Raw genomic sequence first — 19,027 nt, 5'->3', positions numbered from 1 at the left:
TGAAACATGTCCTGGTTCCGGCTGGGACAGAGTTAACTTTCTTCCCGGTAGCTTGGGGGGTGTGCTGTGTTTTGGGTTTGGTATGAGAGGAACGTTGATGGCCCATTGATGCTTTGGCTGTTGCTGCGTGGTGCTTGCACCAGGGACTTTTCTTTTCGGCCTCCCATGCCCTGCCAAGTGCAGGGGAAGGTGGGGGCGGGGGGAGCACAGCCAGGGCAGTTGACCCAGCTGGCCAATGCGGTATTCTATACCATGTGATGTCATGCTCAGTATAAAAACCAGGGGTGGGGGTCTCCCCCCCATTCGTGACACATGGTCGGCGGTCAGTGAGCAGTTGCATTGTGCATTGCCTGCTTTGTATATTCTGCTATTGTTGTTGTTATCATTGTTATTATTACTGTTGTACTTCGTTATATTTCAATTATTAAACTGTTTTTATCTCAACCCGCGAGTTTTCCTACTTGTGCCCTCCCGATTCTCTCCCCCATCCCAGCGGAGCGGGGCGGTGAGCGAGCAGCTGCGTGGGGTTTAGTTGCTGGCTGGGGTTAAACCACAACAAAACCTCTACAGTTCTTGCTAGCCACACTAAAGTAGAGGTGCATCTAAACCAGGTTCCAGATCCAGGCTCAGCTTCTGCAGGAGACTGAGATTTGCAGTCAGTTTTCAGCGTATGAACACCTTAAATAAAACACAGCCAAATCCCTTCTCCCTGTATTTGTTCCTCGAACTGCTGTTCCCTTGCTCATCATGTCATCTGCTATGACCCAGCACTGCAACAATCCTCCCAGAGGCCACTGAAATCAGTACGTTGAGGAGTGCTCTGTACGTACCAGGAGATGTTTAGCATCACACAGGCCCAGATCTGGAACTTTTGCAGTTCTAGCGCCTTCTGCTCTACAAGCTTATCAGTCATTTTCCCATGTTTGAGTTCCCTCTCCACCCTCCTCCGGCAGCATTCAGAGCTCAGTCCAGATTGCTCTTTTATTCCTGGTGGTGACTCATGTCTTTCTACACTTGACCTCTCCCTCTCGGTTTAGTCTACCGTGTCTGATTGCCTCTCTGGTATCCTGTCCTGGATGTCCTGTGCCCACTCACACTTCACAGGATGAAACGACATGCTTCATTCTTCCCTCACATACAGTTTCACTGCTTCTTCTTCATTTCTAACACCATTTCCATTATTCTGTCACCCAAATTCTCAGTATTGGTGCTTTATACACACACTCCCCCCATCCCCCCCCGCCCCCTTTTTCTACTTACCAAATAATTTAGCATTAAATACATCCATTCCTTTCAGTCCAATCTGAAAGCATCTAAAGCATCTCCCACTTCGATCTGCATTACTGTAACCTCCTGCTCCTCTTTGAGCTTCTCACTTCTTTTTTATCTCATCAAAATGCTGCATCCACATCAACTCCTTACTTCAGTGAGTCCATCTGCATGTCCAAATTCCTTCACCCACTTCTCTTCAAATTACATGACCTCCCTTCCAAGACATGATGACTCAGCACTTGCCTCCACCTTTTCCTTAGGTTCCACAGCTGTCTCTTCTGCCATTCTCCTAGTCATGACTTTTGCTAGATTTGTTAGCGGTCTGTGCAGTAGTACAATGAGAACGCAGAGTAAGACGATGACTAGAATCCAGGACTCATAATTGGATTTGGAGGGTATTTCAGCATTAAATCAATGTACCCCACTGGCTTGCCTATGCTATAAGGAATGAATCCTGCTCTTTGTACACAGTGCCAAGAAATGTAACAGTTGCTCGGGTCACAGGATGCGCACAGTACTTTTGAGTCCACTAGTGCAGTTTCAGGCCTGCAAGACCATGTATAAACTATACATAGGTTTGAATAGGAGGGTGGGGGTGTCCACATTGCAAAATGATGTGCATTTCCTTTATAAAAAGTACTAAATGGTCCCCTTTCTTTAGGCTGTGCAACTGTAAGGACGCACAGATGTCTCGAGATCCCTACAGGCTTCTCTGGGCTGGTCACAGGTTTTTATGTGATACCCTTTATCTGTCCGGCTGATATTATGATCACATCATCATTTCAGTTCATTATATCATCCTTTCCCTCCAAACCCCAAAAGGTCTAGAACAGGCATAAACCAAGGAAATACTGACATTTTTCAGTCCTGAAAAATGTATCAGAGTCAAGCCAGCACACGTGCTCAGCCAGCGTATCTAGGACTACATTTTTTTTACTTTCTGAAAGAAGCTCATAGCTGCGCATGCTGGTAGTAAAGAAAGGATTAAGGCTGTACCAGTATTACATTCTTTTTAAATTATGACCATAAAAGCGACTACCCATCAGAAATCCTACCCCGCAGAACGAGGGGGTGAAAACGGACCGATGAGATGCTCTGGAAGCCTGCTGGCTGGAAGCCTCTCTGCTCTATTCTTTGCCTCTCTAAGGTTGCCAGATTATCTTCTGCCAAGAGGCATACCTGCCCCTCAGAGTATCTAACAGTTTGAAGCTAAACAATCAAACATAAAAAAGGAAGCCAACTCCTTCAATATACACCTATTAGTCTGTTAAGAGGTACATGTAACTGGAGTTATACATTCATAAGCACCCATGCATATGTGCGTGGTGCATACATATGTGCATTAAAGGAGAGGAAAGCAATGTTCTTTTCTTACTGTGCTAAGATTTAAAGTACAAAGTTGCAAAAAAACCCAGCAAAAGATGTTGATGCAATTGAGTTTCAGGTCAATTCAATTAATTCAGGAAAGCATATTTTTAACACATGGTTTCATTTGCTTTTAAGGATAAATAAACCATGCTAATAGTGCAAAGTACCTGCTGCTGCTGTGCACAGCCCTTCATTTTAATATCTGTGGGGCTTGCTGTCACCAGCAGCTCATAGAGGAAAGAAAACACTCAACATTTTGCATAGCATTCATCAGATTCTTCCCTCTGCTGTTGTGGCATAAGCAGTAAGAGTGCTTAACACACTGTAGGTATCCAGGCTTCTCAGGCTATCTTCCCCCTTTCCACTGGAAGCAATTCCATTCAGCTTTAGCTGCAGTTTAATCAAAGCAAATTATAATCACACTAGCAGGATGCTAATTCTGAAGAGACATGAGTAAAACCATAGTTACTTCATTAAACAGCAGACCTGTGGTTGACAAAGGACCATCAGATCCCAAATAATATTTTGTTCTTTTGCATAGAGCAAACAAAGCCAGCTTTGGTTAATTAAAATCAGCAGCAGCAGCAGCAATGACAAAAGCTGAAAATTGAAGTGCCAATGACAACTGAGAACTCTCAGCTCAGAAAATGATAACAATTTCATATTCTCATTTATCACAGAAAAAAGCCTTTCCCTGACCTTCAAAAAATAAGATTTCTCTACTACATCAGTTAATAGGGAGTCCGAAGTTGAGTGCCTTCAATCCTAAGTAACACGTAAAACCACACAGCAAAACGCAGTAATACAACATTGAAAAGAACATGGGGTAACATCTGTGAGGCTGGTTTTTGCCTGAATGCTTTTATGCTCCTTTTAGTTCTCAGCAGAGCAGGCAGAAGCACTGTCTGAGCCTTGCTGCCCTCTGCGACCCTGCTCCTTAACCAATCCCATTGGGTTTGGCTGGAGGATGCTCAGCATGTCAGCAACGAGCCTCAGCCATAGGCACTAGGCATGTTTGGCGGCAAAGCAGATTTTGGTACAGTTCTGGCCACCTTGACGGCTGCACGCATCCCAGGAGCGCAGAGCCTCCCTTTGCTTTCCCCTCCCACCCACCAAGCTACTCCCTCCTCCCCCTCTTCTTCCATGCCCTCCCCCTGTTCTGGCAAGCCCCCCAAACCCGCGGGAGCCCCGCATCAGGCTGCAGCCCTCTGGGATGTTGGGCACAGCCGGCCAGCACTGCCAGCGCCGTGGTCCCCTGGCAGGACACGCTGCGATTCTCTAGCCCAGCGAACACAGCAAAGTCACCTTCGCGCTCGGGCAGCATGTTCTGACATAATTAATATTTTACACAAAAAGGACAATCTGCCAGCAGGCTGACAGCGGGCTGCCCCACATCCCCCCACAAGACTCTGCAGGCATCTTCGGCTCTGGGGATGCAGGGCCTTTCTGCTTTGGGTGCCCCAGGAAAACCAACTCCCTTCCTGCAAAGACCTCCCACTTCTCCTTCTTGCTTTTTCTGCGTGTTTTCTTCTTTTAAAAGACAGAGGAGGTGCCTGTCCTGCCCTGCCCTGCCCTGTGCGGGGCTCACAAGGACAGCCACTGACAGCGGCTGGCTCTGCCTGGTGACTTCAGCCCAAGCCCCCTGCAACGGGACTGCTCCTCCTAGGCTAAGGCTGACCAGAGGCTCCTGGAGAAGCGCAGACAGTTTGAATTCATCTGGGGGATGAATGCTCCCTTCTTTGTCTCCCATGCCTCCTGCACAAAGTGCAGCGGCTCTGGAAAGCATCATCCCCAGGTGCCCGCAGCCTGGGCAGCACGCTTCCAGAGCTCCCCAAGCCTGAAGGGGCTATAATCTCTGACCAGACACTTTGTCAATCACTTGCTGCCCAGCTGCCCCCAAAACGTGCCATCTGCTTTCACAGCATGGTAAAGAGACCAAGCTGCCCAACTTGCCAAAGCAGCAGCTCAGGACAGTACTATCACACAGAGAAAAATGGGATTTTAGGATTTTGCCATGTGGCAGTTACCATGAGTACGAATCACACTGTCTTCCTCAAAGGGTACGATGCAGGCCCTGGGCACCCAGGGGCTCTGTGCCTCCCTCTCCCACCCCTGGCTGCCCACGCAGGTGGGCTTGGGGGCCGCCTTGCTCAGTCCCACCCCCTCGGCTACTGGTCTTCCCTGGGATCAGCCCTGATGAGGGGCAGGAGGGCGTGCAGCCCAGACGGCAGGGCCGGGGGCTGTGCTGCTGGGAGCATGCTGGGGAGCAGGGGGTCTGACGATGCTCTGTGCCTAGGGCTTGCCGCGCAGCCCCTGAGGGACCAAAACAGGGAGAAGCTGTCTGAGATCTGCAGCGGTCAGTAGGGGCTGGTGGGGCAGGGGACAGAGCCTGGGCAGGGTGCTGCCATGCCTTGCGCTGCTCCAGGGAAACGCTTCAGGGACATTTGGGCCATTCCTGTGCAGACACGGCAGTTCAGCTCGGCTCTGTTTCTTTCTGTCGCAGCCCTTCAGACCTTGGAGAAAGACAGCGACCCCTCCATCTGTTCCCTGATAGCTCAGACTGTCCTCATCCTGGGGTCTCCGAGGGAGCAGCCAAGATCAGGACGCACCCTGCGAGCACTGTGCTGCTGGTGCTGCTAAGGCAGGCGGAGGTGCAACTTTCCTCAGGAAAATGGCTGTAGTTTAATAAAGCTGCAACAAGAAGCCCAAACCCATGGTGTCCTTCAGATGTGTAGCGCCCTGAGCGTGCTGAGCAGACAGCGTCATTCCTGGCCTCTCCCGCTGCCTGCAGGACAGCTGCCCCCTCAGCACACCCTGGCCCCAGGCTTGTTTTACAAGTTTACCCCTCGGTGAGAGAAGAAGCCACGTTTGTTCACCCCCTGGGGAAGCCTTTTCTTTAGGGAGGCAGAGGGCAAAGGGGAAATGGCAGCCCCCGAAGGAATCAGCATTGCCCGGAGAGCTGCCTGACGCCCACGCTTTCCAGCAGCCCAGACGTATCTGGCTAGTTTAGTCAAGATGTCATTTCAGTTCCCACCACATCCTTCTCTTCAAAACACTGTGTTTCTACAGACTATTTCATTGATCGTTGCTTGCCCTAAAATCTGATTGTTTCCCTGAGGCAGAAAAATAATAATGGGACTTGTGGGAACCACTGAGAGCTCTTCGCAGAAGATCGAGACTTACACATTGATAAATACACATTTCCGAAGACCAGAGGTCCTGTTTCCCGGCGAGGCTAGTAACAGGAAGAAGTTTGACCACAGCTCGGAAGAGCAAAAGTCGTGACCGTAGGGATGTTTCTGGTTCTTCTTTTCCACCCTGCCGCTCTGTTGGTAGTTTCAAGGGTGACATTTCCTCGTTGCCACGCTTGAGCTAACCGTGACTCCCTGGTGAAAGATGCCTTTTAGGTAGGAGGTTTTCCGCTAAGCCTGGAAGTGGAGAAGAGGAAAGGGACACACAGCGCGCTGTTCCCTCCCACAGCTCTGCTTTGACATTGGGGCGGCGATTCTCCAGGCCTGCCGATATAACTGCCTGGAACAGGCCTGGCCCTTGTTTAGGAAGGGAGCTGCTGTGCTGGAGTCTCCGTGGGGCAGAAGCTCCTCGGGCTGGCCTGGATCCCCGCCGTGGTGCTCGCGGGCGGGCGCTCGCTGGCGCCCCAGGCCCTCCCCTGCAGCGCGCAGGCAGGGGAGGCAGACGGCCGTGCGGGTACAGCAGGCACGGAGGGAGCGAGGACGCGCCGACGGGCAGTGTCCAGCCTTGCTGGACTGACAGCTCTTGTCCCAGGGGGAAACATGAAACTCAAGGCGCTGCCCAGCCTGAGGGCTCTGGCAAACCTGACCATCACGGGGTCTGCAGCTCCAGTCCGGGCTCCAGAAGCACCTGGAAGGGCAGCCCAGCATTGGCACCCGAAACGCAGCAGCTATCAGCAAGGCGCTAATGGCAATTTCTGCACTCAAGGTAATGACACGTGAGCCAGGGTAGCGGCTTTCCTAGATTTCTTCTTCTGAGGTGTTGGTGATGCTGGGCCAGTGCTTGAGCCTGGCAAAGCAGATGGACCTGTGGACGAAACGCTCTGTGCAACTACAAACTATGGTCTGAAGTCCTCAGCAAAGACCTGGCTGTCCACCCTGAATCTTCACTGTCAGGTTTGGAGCTCCACAGCAGCTGCCAGTGCCTGGTGGGCACAGAAGAGGACTCTTCAGCCAGGGGACCAGTCGCTGGCACTTGGCAGCTTGGTGCCGGCACAGAAAGGCTGCTGAGCTGTCAGGGTGGCAGCCACCACGGGGAGCCCTAAGGGAAGGGGCTTCTCCACTTAGCGCAGGTGAGTAATTTTCATGGATGTGAGTAAAATAAATGTTTCCCATTAACATGGGATATATAGTCCTGTTCTGCAGCTATGTTTTGGGGGTTGTTTGGTTTTGTACATACTTTCCCAAAGACTTCCTCAGGTGGCTATTAGATTGCAAAGAAATGCTTACAATCATCATCAGTAGTAGTAGTATTATGCCAGTGTCATCACCATCACAATTACCAGTCAAAACCTCAACAGTTCAGTTGTAGAAGATCCCAAAGAACATGCCAGAAAGAGCATTTCCAGCTGATGAGTATTTCCAGGTGGTAGTTCTGCTCCTGAGAAATAGACCATAGAACTGTTCCTTGAAGAGATACTGCAGCTACTCTACATTAGGTGCTATTGTTTGTATAAAAAGTCAATGTTACAACACTCAAGGCAAGCTCTTAGAGAAGGGGTGGGCAATTTCACTTCACAATACCTTGAAGCAAGTTGATTTGACTCACCCACACCTTCTCACCCACCCATGGACAAGAACCACACCACGAGCATGCACGTGGTCTGCTCAGCACCACTTGGGTGCAACATGGAGATGTTTAGCAATTCTACAGCCTATGGTTTGTTTTCGCATGTTTGCAATTTCCTAGCATTATAGGCTTTTTTGCTGGTGGGATAGCAGGAAAAGCGGTGACATATGGGGTGTGCTGGAGCCTTGGTGCCATCCTGTTCTTGTCATCTCCTGCCGATGGATCAGATCATCTGTAATTAGCAGCAGGCAGGACAACTATTCTTGGTGGAAGCAACACATTCCTCAATTTTACTGAAGACTGGCTAAGCCTACAAAATTAAGCCCGATGAACCCTGGAAGAAATGTAACGGGTCTAATTCCTAACCTGAGCAGATCAATAATTCCCAGGTCTCTTCAAGAAAAATAGTTGCCTTTATAGCAGCTGTTACTGGGAATCAGCTTCGCCAGTCCCCCTTCACAGGAGGTGGCTACAGAGCAAGGGATGAACCCACGTACCCAGAGCAGTGGTGGAGGGTCCTGGCTGGTCAGAGCCCACGTCCGATTTCCGAAGCTGGGCTCATTGCTGTACCCCTTGAAAAGAATTCTTCCAATTCATTTCCTAACAGTGCATAGTTTTCAAGACATCACCAAGAAGATGAAGTTTCCCACGGTTTAAGCGTATCTTTTATTGCCACAGATGGACCGTCCATAGCCTCGGTGGGGGGGGAAGCGAGGAGGAAATTCAAATTGCACCCGCTTAGCCGTGGCCACTTGTGACCAGGAAATGATCTGGCATGGAGGGCAAGAGGACCCAACTGTGGAAGGGCTTCAGGGATGCCAGGGACAGAAGGACTCCATGTCAGGGAGCAAAGTTTCCCTTGGTGATGAGACGAGAAAGGCCACGGCGTTGTCTTGGAGCAATGGTGCAGGGGAGATGCCTTGGGCAGCAGAGCTGGCACTGGGGGGGGAACCCAAGGCTCGGCTGAGACGCCCCATGATGATGCTCATAGGATCGGTGCAGGTCAATAAGGTACATAAGGAATATATAATGCATTGGCTTGTGATGCATCTTTGCAGACTACTGCTTACGGCGGTAGGACCCTGCCCGATGCGTTGCTCAATTAAATCATTTTCTAATATAATAGAATGGAATGGAATGGAATGGAATATTTCAATTATCTTCAATAATAGATGCTGTTAGACAACTGGAAGAACCGCAGGAATACAACCTTCCTCCTCCTTGGGCTGGCTGGGTGGATACTGAGCGTGGCCTTAATGTGACATGGTGGAACCCATGACTGGAAGACCATGATGGCTCGAGGGCTGCAGAAGTGGACGGCCTTTATGAGAACCCCTGGGATGGTGGTCCATCGGAAGGGAGCGTGGGTAAGGATGGTCCCTGTCCTGGTTCCGGCTGGGACAGAGTTAACTTTCTTCCCAGTAGCTTGGGAGGTGTGCTGTGTTTTGGGTTTGGTGTGAAAGGAGCGTTGATGGCCCATTGATGCTTTGGCTGTTGCTGGGTGATGTTTGCGCGGGGGCGGGGGGTGGGGGGGAGCACAGCCGGGGTGGTGGACACAGCCGGCCAGTGGGGTATTCTATACCATGTGACATCTTGCACAGTATAAAAGCCAGGTGGGGGGGGGGGTTCGCTCCCCGTTCATGACACGCAGTCGGCAGCAGTGAGCAGTTGCATTGTGCATCGCCTGCTTTGTGTATTCTGTTATTGTTGTTGTTCTCATAGTTATTATTACTGTTCTACTTTGTTTTATTTCAATTATTAAACTGTTTTTATCTCAACCCGGGAGTTTTCAAGAGTTTTCCTACTTGTGCCCTCCTGATTCTCTCCCCCATCCCACCGGCGGGTGGGGTGAGCGAGCGGCTGCGTGGAGTTTATTTGCTGGCTGGGGTTAAACCACAACATCCACGTGAGTTACAATTTTTGTAAAGGAAGCGTAAAATGCCTGCGTTACATTCTCCAACAAGGGGAGTGTCGTTTATCCAAGGACTGTATTAAAGCCATTCAAAATCTTCCCCAGCCAGTTACTAAAAGCAAACGCGAGCCTTTTCAGGTGCTGTAGGATTCTGCCGCCCCTGGATGGCTGCGTCTGTGGAAATGGCCAAACCCCCGAGACAGACCGGGCTCAAGATGCTGGAGAACCCCTTCAACGGACAACAGACAAGGTAAAGCCATTTGAGATTTTTGAAGCAAGCATGAGTGACTCCACCTGCTCTGGGATTGCCAGACTACCTTGTTTGTACATGAAGAAATTTAACTATCCTGTCCAAAACCAGTACAGTCTGGTAGCTCAAGGATCCTTTGCTTGTGTCCCTAGGACAGCTGCTGCAGCACTCCTAGTTGAACGGAGTAAAAACGTGGTGCTTGGATCCTCGCTAGCAGTACAAGTACCAGATGAAATCAAAATGCTGCTGTCACAGCACCTTACCCAGGCACTGTCACCACAGCGAATACATCGCTGTGAGCTGATCTCTTAAGGGAGGAAGACATGAGACTTCAGCAATGCAATACGCTGAACCCTGCTACTGTACTCCCTCTACCTGGGGAAGAAACTCCGCATCGCGATTGTATGGTAACAACCCGCGAAGCCGAAAAGACTCGAAAATATTTAACAGATGTGCCATTTCCAGATCCCCATCTTGAAGTATGTATAGATGGGTCCTCATATTATCTGAACAGGAACCGCATTACAGGTTGTAGAGTAAGTACTGAACATAAAGTCCCTGGAGGCCTCTGCCCGGGCCTTCAGGTGGCCCCGGATATCGGACATCACAGCTTTGAAGCGGGAGTGGGACAGAGCCACCAGGACGTCACCAGCATCCCTCTTCACATGATCCATCATGCCCTGATAAAGTGCTTGGGTTAAACACTCCTGGGAGAGAGGCACTTGGAGACGTCGAACCGGCCAGCCATGACTACAGGGCTTCAGCTCATCATTTCTGTGTCAGAGCGACGAGGCAGATGACCCCGTCCTCCCTGAGACACACCCCGGGGCAGCCGAGGACCTGGGGAGCGCTCAAGAAACAGGGTGGCTGCCTGTACCTGCAGGCAGGCGGTGGAGTGTGCGCAGCGGGAGGGAGGGGTGGTTGTTGAATGGGTTGGGGCTTTACATGTGCCCAACCTGGTACGCCTGGTTCCATTTTCCTTGCAGGTTGTATTTAGAGCTTAAATGGTATTTCTTTAAAAAGCAAAACCAACAAGCAAACAAACAAACAGCTGGGTGATTTTTTGCCCCCCAGCTCGGCTTTTTTCCCCCAGTCTTGGCCACTCTGAAAGGTGATGATCGTCACCAATATTAGGGTGCAGGCTTGGGCCCAGGGCTTTGCCAACTCCCCATCTGTATTTTCTAATTCCTCCCTGTATGTCCTGTAGTAGCCTGCTGCTATTTTTTTCTTTCTCCACACCTCTCTCCCCCGCTCCCTGTCCTTCTCTATCATGGTGACCTGCTTCCTGGCCTTATCCTTCCTCCCTGACCTGCAGCCTGTCCTCTCTTTCCTGCCCGTATCCCCTGCTCAGCTGGCTGTGCGTCTCGGTGTCCCGCTGTCCCTCCCTGCCTCTCCCTTTCTCTCTCCCCTCCCTTTTCCCTCTCACCCCTTCCCCTCTGTCCCTCTGTCCTGCTCCCTGTCCTATTTCTCTGTCACTCCACTCTCCTGGTGCCTCTTCTCTCTGCCCCCCTGTCCTGCCCCCTCCCCTGCCTGTGTCAGTCCGTCCCTCTGTCCTCCTCCCTGCCCTTCTTCTTCTCCCTCTGCCCCTCTCCCCGCTGCCGATCACTGTTTTTCTTCCCGCACCCCGCCGTCCCCTGCCCTCCACCTCGTTCCCGCTCTGCCCCTCTGCCGGCTCCTCACCAGTACTTTTCCTTCCTCCACTCCCCGCCCAGCTCCCCCCGTTCTCCCCATCGCTCTGTCTGTGTCCTGTCCCTCTCCGGCCACCCCACCGCCCTGCCCCACCCCTCTCTGCCGCTCTGTCCCTCTCCCCTCCTCTCCTCCCGGCTCCACCGGGGCTCCAGGACGCAGGGCAGCCCCGGGCAGGCGACCATGGAGCCGGTGAGGGGGCGGGGCCGGGCTGGGGGACGGTGTCCCCGCAGGGTCAGACAGCAGGAAGGTGTGCCCCGGGGCATGCTGGGAGCTGTAGTGCTGGGGCATGGGGCTGCCGGGCGGCCATGTTGGTTCTCATGGCATGCTGGGAGCTGTAGTGCTGGGGCACGGGGCTGCCGGGTGGCCATGTTGGTTCTTGTGGCATGCTGGGAGCTGTAGTGCTGGGGCATGGGGATGCCAGGTGGCCATGTTGGTTCCCAGGGCATGCCGGGAGCTGTAGTGCTGGGGCATGGGGCTGCCGGGTGGCCATGTTGGTTCCCAGGGCATGCCGGGAGCTGTAGTGCTGGGGCATGGGGCTGCCAGGCGGCCATGTTGGTTCCCAGGGCATGCCGGGAGCTGTAGTGCTGGGGCATGGGGCTGCCGGGCGGCCATGTTGGTTCCCAGGGCATGCTGGGAGCTGTAGTGCTGGGGCATGGGGATGCCAGGTGGCCATGTTGGTTCCCAGGGCATGCCGGGAGCTGTAGTGCTGGGGCACGGGGCTGCCAGGCGGCCATGTTGGTTCCCGGGGCATGCCGGGAGCTGTAGTGCTGGGGCATGGGGCTGCCAGGGGGCCATGTTGGTTCCCAGGGCATGCCGGGAGCTGTCATTTCCCCACACTCAGGGTCCCGGCAGCCATGTTGGTCTCGGGAGGCGCAGCCTCTGCTCCAGCTGCGTCTCGGCTGAGGTGAGGGCTGGGGCCGCGCGGGGGTGGTGGGGGAGAGCTCCAAACCACCGGTGCGATGGGCTCCCTGTCAGCTGGAGCCGGGCCGGACGGGGCAGCCCTGGGGGTGGCCCGAGAGCTGGGGAGGGGAAGGAGATGGAGACAGAACCCCCGGGCACAGGCCCTGGGCACCCCGACTCCCAGAGCCCCCCTGAGCCACCCCGGCATTTTTAGTTACTACAATAATAGGAGTGGTGTGTTTTTCTGTTAACTCTCACAGGGCTTTCACTCCAACTGCCCTGTTCAGGGACGGAATATTCAGCTGCCCTGGAAAATCGCCAGCCCGATTATTATTGTTCAAGCCTTGTTTCCCTCGCTCGGAAACTGTTCATTTTTGAATACATCCTTGCACTGGCAAGATGCAGGCAGTGGAGGTTGTTCCTGTAGGGAGCAGCCTGATGAATCCAGGCTGTTGCCGTTCAGTGGCAGAGCCGAACGCTTCTCCCCGCCAGTGCTCGGCCAGTGGTTTCGCAGGTACAGTCAGCCCGAGCGGGAGCAAAGCTGCTTCTCTGTGTATTTCCTTTCCACCTCTTCCCTTATCCCCTCCCCTCCTGCCCCTCTGTGAGGCTATTTTTATGGTGTACCTTCACTGGTGAAACGAGCTCCCACACCAAACGGAGGGAAAGAAGGTGAGAGGGGTCGCAGTCCTTAGTTTGTAGGTTTAATACCTCGGCCCTATTCAGAAAATACAGCACGTATGTGCGTCAGCAGTCCCTGCAGATTTTTATTATTTATAGCCATTTCTATAAACACAGGACTTCGCGCTGCGGGTTCACACGGTGGTGTGCTGCTTGCAAGCGGAATCGTTTTTATCCTTGCTACAGTCTGGAGGTAGCAAGTGCCAGCTGATAGATTAAGGCGGAAATGAAAGCGGGCGATACACATGCGACGGTGATGCTGCCACAAGGCACGCTGTTTATTGATCTGGGAAAACACTGCAGTGACTCTGTCAGAGGACAAGGTTTTCAGTGCTATTTCGTATTTGATACCCAAGGGATTTCTTCCCTCTGCCTCTGTTTCTGTGCAGGCATGTGCATGAAACAGAGCTGTTTCTCTGTGCCGTACTTGGGACTGATGACATTTGGTGGGTGGGAGGGAAGATGTGCAATCACGGAAGAAACTTCCTGCAGCTGCCCTGCCATGTCCTTCAGGATAAAACAGCTCTTCTGGTCGTTTGCTGCCATTGAGAGCTGCCGAGTGCATGGGAAGGTGTTGGGCTCCTCCTCCCTGCAGTCGGCACTGGTCCTTACTGGTTAGCCTCCCCCAGCAGCCAGTGCTGTACGTCCCTGTCAGTTGTTAGGCAAACATCTGCAGCTGGAATGTGTGGCATGTTCCTCTGATTCGTCCATTCTCCACCTTGCATAGCAACACGTTTAAAATACTGAAATGTGCTCTTTTTATTGCTGCTAATGTTCAAAAATGTTGTTTTGGTCTGGTCAGCAAGGTATTTGGCAAACCTCGCTGTTGCATTTTGAGAATAAAGTGCGTTCCCATCCTTCCCCCTACCGCCCAAAATGTGCAGGATCCAGACCTTTTCCCCCTACCCCGCTGTGTGTAGCCTGGCATTGTTCGTTTTGCTGCTTCAGACCAAGAATACAGCAAACAGCTGAGATGTGTGCTGTGTGCTCCAGGCCAACGAAAGTTTCAAATGGTCCCAGTTTATTTTACGCAGCCATGCAGCGTGGTACATTTTGGAAGGAACGCTGGGATGATGGATCAGAAGTTACTGAAAATGAGATGATCCTGGTAGTGTTTTATTTTCAGTGCCTGGTTTGGGAAAGAATATACTCAAATATTCTAAAGTACAGATCTACTAGAGAAAAATGAGTTCGAGGTAAGGAGCATGATGCTGCATTTGTTGCTAAATGTACATTTTAATTTCATTCAAACTGGAAAGTAAACAAAGATCGTACCTGCAAAAGAATTTGAATAGCTGTCTTTGTTTCCCAGAGTGAGCATACAAGCACCGGGGAGCAGTTTGCAGGATCAGAACTTCAGCCTGCTCTGGGTGATAAACCCTCAGGAGAGGAAAGAGAAACCCCACTTTTTAAAATACAGCTCTACTTATCTTGATATTTCTTCTTGTTAGATTGTGCTGGCAGTCAGAGTCTAAGCTTGTGATTGAACTGTTAAAAAATCAAGACATTTAAGGATTATTTACTGTATTAAATGCTCTTACAAGCACTGCACGCTGTTGCCCTGTGGATAGTATAACAGCATGACTGGTAGTTTTCCTTTTTTTTTCTAGTAGAAGGATGCATTTAGGAAGGCAAAGCCAGGGTACGAGTGGTGCCCCACAACAAACCAACCTGTGAAAACCAGACATCCACTGCTACAAACAGGAAAAAGCTATGGGCCTTTGCTTCAGACTCTGCAAAAAGATTGACCAAGCCCGAGGAAAGCGACAAAAAGTGAAGAAGTGCCACAGTGTAACTTCGGGATGGCAGGTGAGATTTCCATCCTTGTTCCTCAGATGTACCAGCCTCGTTTTGTTTGAGGATGCGGCGTTGGAATCGAACTGCAAGACCAGTTTTCTTGACTGCACATGGTACTGTAGTGCAAGTCCCTTTCATGTCCCAAATTAAGTTGCCAAGACTCTAGTTAAACCTCTACATAAGAACCTAAAATTCCTTAGTGCTTTCAAGAGTCAAGTCCAGATATGTGGTGTATGCTAATCCATACCCCATTTGGGGTCCAGATTGGATTGACTTTTAATTCAGGCTTATGTGCGGTTAGAGATTTTTGTTCTCTAGTCAAAAAGGAAAATGCTGATTGTGTGCATTCCTTTTCCCTTTCATAGAGTGTTGTAATATGTTTAGTAATTTGCTGTTTACAGGAATAATTTATGGGTGTCTATGAAGTTGGAGGTGTTAACGTTCTTGTGGATGAATGTACCAGTGGAGCTAACTTTTTGCCTTTATATCAAGAGAAGCGTAATTTAATTTCACTTAAAATGTGTTCTTTTGCCCACTATACCTTGGAGGGGCGGATTCTATCCTTTTAAACATTAAAAAAAGAAAAAAGTCAAATTTGGAAATAAGTGTAGGTGGAGCACCTGAACTGGTGAAAGGCAGATAATCTCTCACTGATATCCACAAATGGCAGAACTGTTGCAATCCTGACCTTGAAATGCAGAGACGTTAAATACTGGCAGCTTAAGAACCTAACAGTCAAGGTAGAAAATAATTTTTCCCCCCACCAGCCTTCTTTCTTTTTTGCATTTTAAAGTTTCTCATTTTATAAATGCTGATATATTTGATACTTTGTCATACCCTACCTAGTTTATGACAAGTGTGTGGCAGAGAGAACTTTTATGCTTAGAGAGATCGTGAGCTGGAGAGTGGAAAATGGTTTTATGGAATAAGTGTGAAAGGCTAAAACGGGATAAAAAGGATTGTATACCTTTTTACCAGTTGAGTGGTATGAAAATTCCTGTAATGAAATTCATTCTGGCTATGAAGGAACTGTGAAATGTGATCAAAATAAAGTTCTAAAAGTCTCAAGCCCCTTCATCCCGTTCTGCTATCAGAGGAATAACTCTTACGCTCCTCAAGGTTTCTTGACTTAACAGGAAGAACAAGTAGGAGGTCTTGGTCTATCTGGCTGCTGTCCCCCACCGCTCCTGCTGGGGTATCCAGCTGTAGAGCTTCTGAGTACAGGGAGATCTTGAATCAGCACCTGTCAAAGCAGAGGACAGAGAACTTAGGAATTAATCAGAAACTAATCTAAGCCACTCTAATCTAAGTTTTATCTGCAGAGCCATTCATTTCTGAAGAAGGCCATCATTTGTGCTACATGTGATTTTCTTTTTTAATTTTTATTTATTTGTTTATTTTCTGCAGAGTGAGTCAGTGAGCATAGTAATTCACAGGGGTCTCACTCCAGTCCTCATGCCAATGAAGGCTGGCTGTTTCATGAGTATAACAATAGCCCATAACATAACAACAGCTTCTGACAGAGACGTTAGCAGCATCTCGAGCATGGCAAGTCTGCCGTGCCAAACGGATTCCTGTTTTGTCAAGTATATACCAGTTTGTGGTAAATATGTTTTGTTGTATTCTCCTCCCATCGCCTTCATGTGATAGTTCAGTTCAGCTCTGACTCTTCCGTCCAGTACAACCTCTTTTAAAAGCCAGGCTGTGTGCTAACAGATGAACTAAAATGTAGCTGAGCAACCGTAGAAATGCCGCTGACTGTCTTGCATCTTCAACGCAGATCGTTTCCTTAGGAGAGGGATTATATCATTCCAGAAGAAATCCAGGAAATCTGTTTTACTTGTTGGTAGTTGTTAATCCTGTCTTGATTGCCTTTTACATAGCACATTTCATTTTGGAAAATGTAATATAGAGAGAGTAAGATCTTCCTTTCTTTTTCTTAAGTCCCACACAGGCCATCTCTCTCCTTTCTTTTCGGCATTCTAGCAGTAAGCCCGCCACTTTTAAGTTTCTCATGTTGACCTGTCATGGTGTCAAGAACCTGAGGTGTGGCACCAGCATTGGGCTTCTGACCTGCAGACCCACTAGTGGTGGCCTTGCTCATCCAACCAGGAAGTTGTAATTGAGCATGTTTTTCTCATGACATGGCTCATGTGTCGTATGTTAGGGCGTAAGGCAAAGACAACCACTTTTGCAGGTGAACGTGACCATTGGAGCACCTACCCTCACAGCTACAGAGCTAAGTGGGCCACAGCTTTCCTATACAAATGTGAAAGATTCCCAATACTTTCACATTTCTGCATCGGAAGAAAGCATCTGGGCTAAAAAACTTTTTAGTGACTGTCGTGGTTTAACCCCAGCCAAGTAAACAAACACCACGCAGCTGCTCACTCACCCCGCACACACCCTCTGGTGGGATGGGGGAGAGAATCGGGAGGGCACAAGTAGGAAAACTCCCGGGTTGAGATAAAAACAGTTTAATAATTGAAATAAAATGAAGTAGAACAGTAATAATAACAATGAGAACAACAACAATAACAGAATATACAAAGCAGACGATGTGCAGTGCAACTGCTCACAGACCGCCGACCGCGTGTCACAAACCGGGGCGAGCCCCCACACACACCTGGTTTTTATACTGAGCGTGATGTCACATGGTATAGAATACCCCATTGGCCAGCTGGGTCCACCACCCCGGCTGTGCTCTCCCTCCCTGGTGCAAGCATCACCCAGCAACAGCCAAAGCATCAATGGGCCATCAACGCTCCTTTCACACGAACTCAAAACACAGCACACCCCCCAAGCTACTGGGAAGAAAGTTAACTCTGTCCCAGCCGGAAGCAGGACAATATCCACCCCTTATTCTATACCATCTACATCATGCCCAGGTCTCACATTTTCCAATACATTCCAACTAGTCATCACCACTTTTCCTGCCTTTTATATATACACACACAGAGATATCATTCCCTAAGTCCATGGGCCATCCCTCTAAAATGTCCGTTGAGTTAATTTAGTCCATGACTTCGGGTTCCATCTGTCATAACAGACTTTCAGGGCAGGAGAGATGGTGTGTGGTGTTGGACTGTTGCATGCGGAGGCCAGTTCTGGGCGCTCGTCCGGTTCTGTCATCGTTGCACTTTGCTCAGTTCCATCGGAGTTCATCCTACATTAATCTGGGTGATTCTTACTGTAATACTGTTAATATGGCATATGGTAACCATAGAAGTGATGAAATACAGTACTATGTAATAACATCATACAATTCAGTTCATTGGCTATTTTCACCCAAAATTAAATCCCCTTGAGGTACACACTGGACCTCCCCATCCTTTCGCATCACCCACCAAGTGCACCCCGGCCCCTGAGCAAAAGCAATCCCACGGATGGGTTTTCCCTTGCCAGAGGCAGGAGTAACCCAGACTGTCTTCCCCAGCATATTTCTCATATGCACGACAGGGACTTTATCCCCCTCCACAGTACGTAAGGGTTTGGATTGGGCAGGGCCAGCTCGAGTGACAGATCCCCTAGTGTTGACTAACCGGTGGCCTTTGCTAAATGTGTATCCCAATGCTTGAATGTCCCACCACCCATTGCTCTCAGCGTAGTCTTTAGCAGCCTGTTGTATCGTTCGATTTTTCCGGAGGCTGGTGCATGGTAGGGGATGTGATAGGGGTCCTTGAAATACCCTCTCCTGAGGTAGTCTATGCCAAGGATGCACGGAGCCTCTGGGCCAGTCACAATGGGGTGCTTCTGCGACTTGTTCCCGGTCAGGCTCACTTCGGCCTCCAATACAGTTAACTCTTGGGATCCCCCTGTCACTCCAGAAATACAAATGGGTTCTGCCCCTTTATAGCTTGATGGCATCAGGGTACACTGTGCACCAGTGTCTACTAGAGCCTTATACTCCTGTGGGTCTGATGTGCCAGGCCATCGAATCCACACAGTCCAGTAAACCCAGTTGTCCCTTTCCTCCACCTGGCCAGAGGCAGGGCCCCTCTAGTTCTGGTCATAGTATCCATCTCTCACTTCTTGCAAACGCGAGTCAAGAATTTCTTCATCACAATTACAATCCAAAGTAAGATCAGCCCTTCTACTCTGTCTGGGGAACTGTTCACTGGAAACTGGACCGTCATGAGACAGGTTTTTCCTGAAAACTGGAGCAGCATTTTTCCTTGAAGAACCCCCTTGTGTGATTGTTTTTCCTTGCAACTCACGTACCCGTGCCTCTAGGATGAAGGTAGGTTTTCCATCCCACTGCCTCATGTCCTCTCCATGGTCACGCAGGTGAAACCACAGGGTGCCCCGTGGTGTGTACTTTCTATATCCTCTCTCTTGAGGAG

The sequence above is a fragment of the Calonectris borealis genome, chromosome 12 (genome assembly GCF_964195595.1).
Source record: "Calonectris borealis chromosome 12, bCalBor7.hap1.2, whole genome shotgun sequence".
Taxonomy (NCBI): Eukaryota; Metazoa; Chordata; class Aves; order Procellariiformes; family Procellariidae; genus Calonectris; species Calonectris borealis.
The sequence above is the reverse complement of the archived record's forward strand: the minus strand, read 5'-3'. Positions refer to the sequence as shown.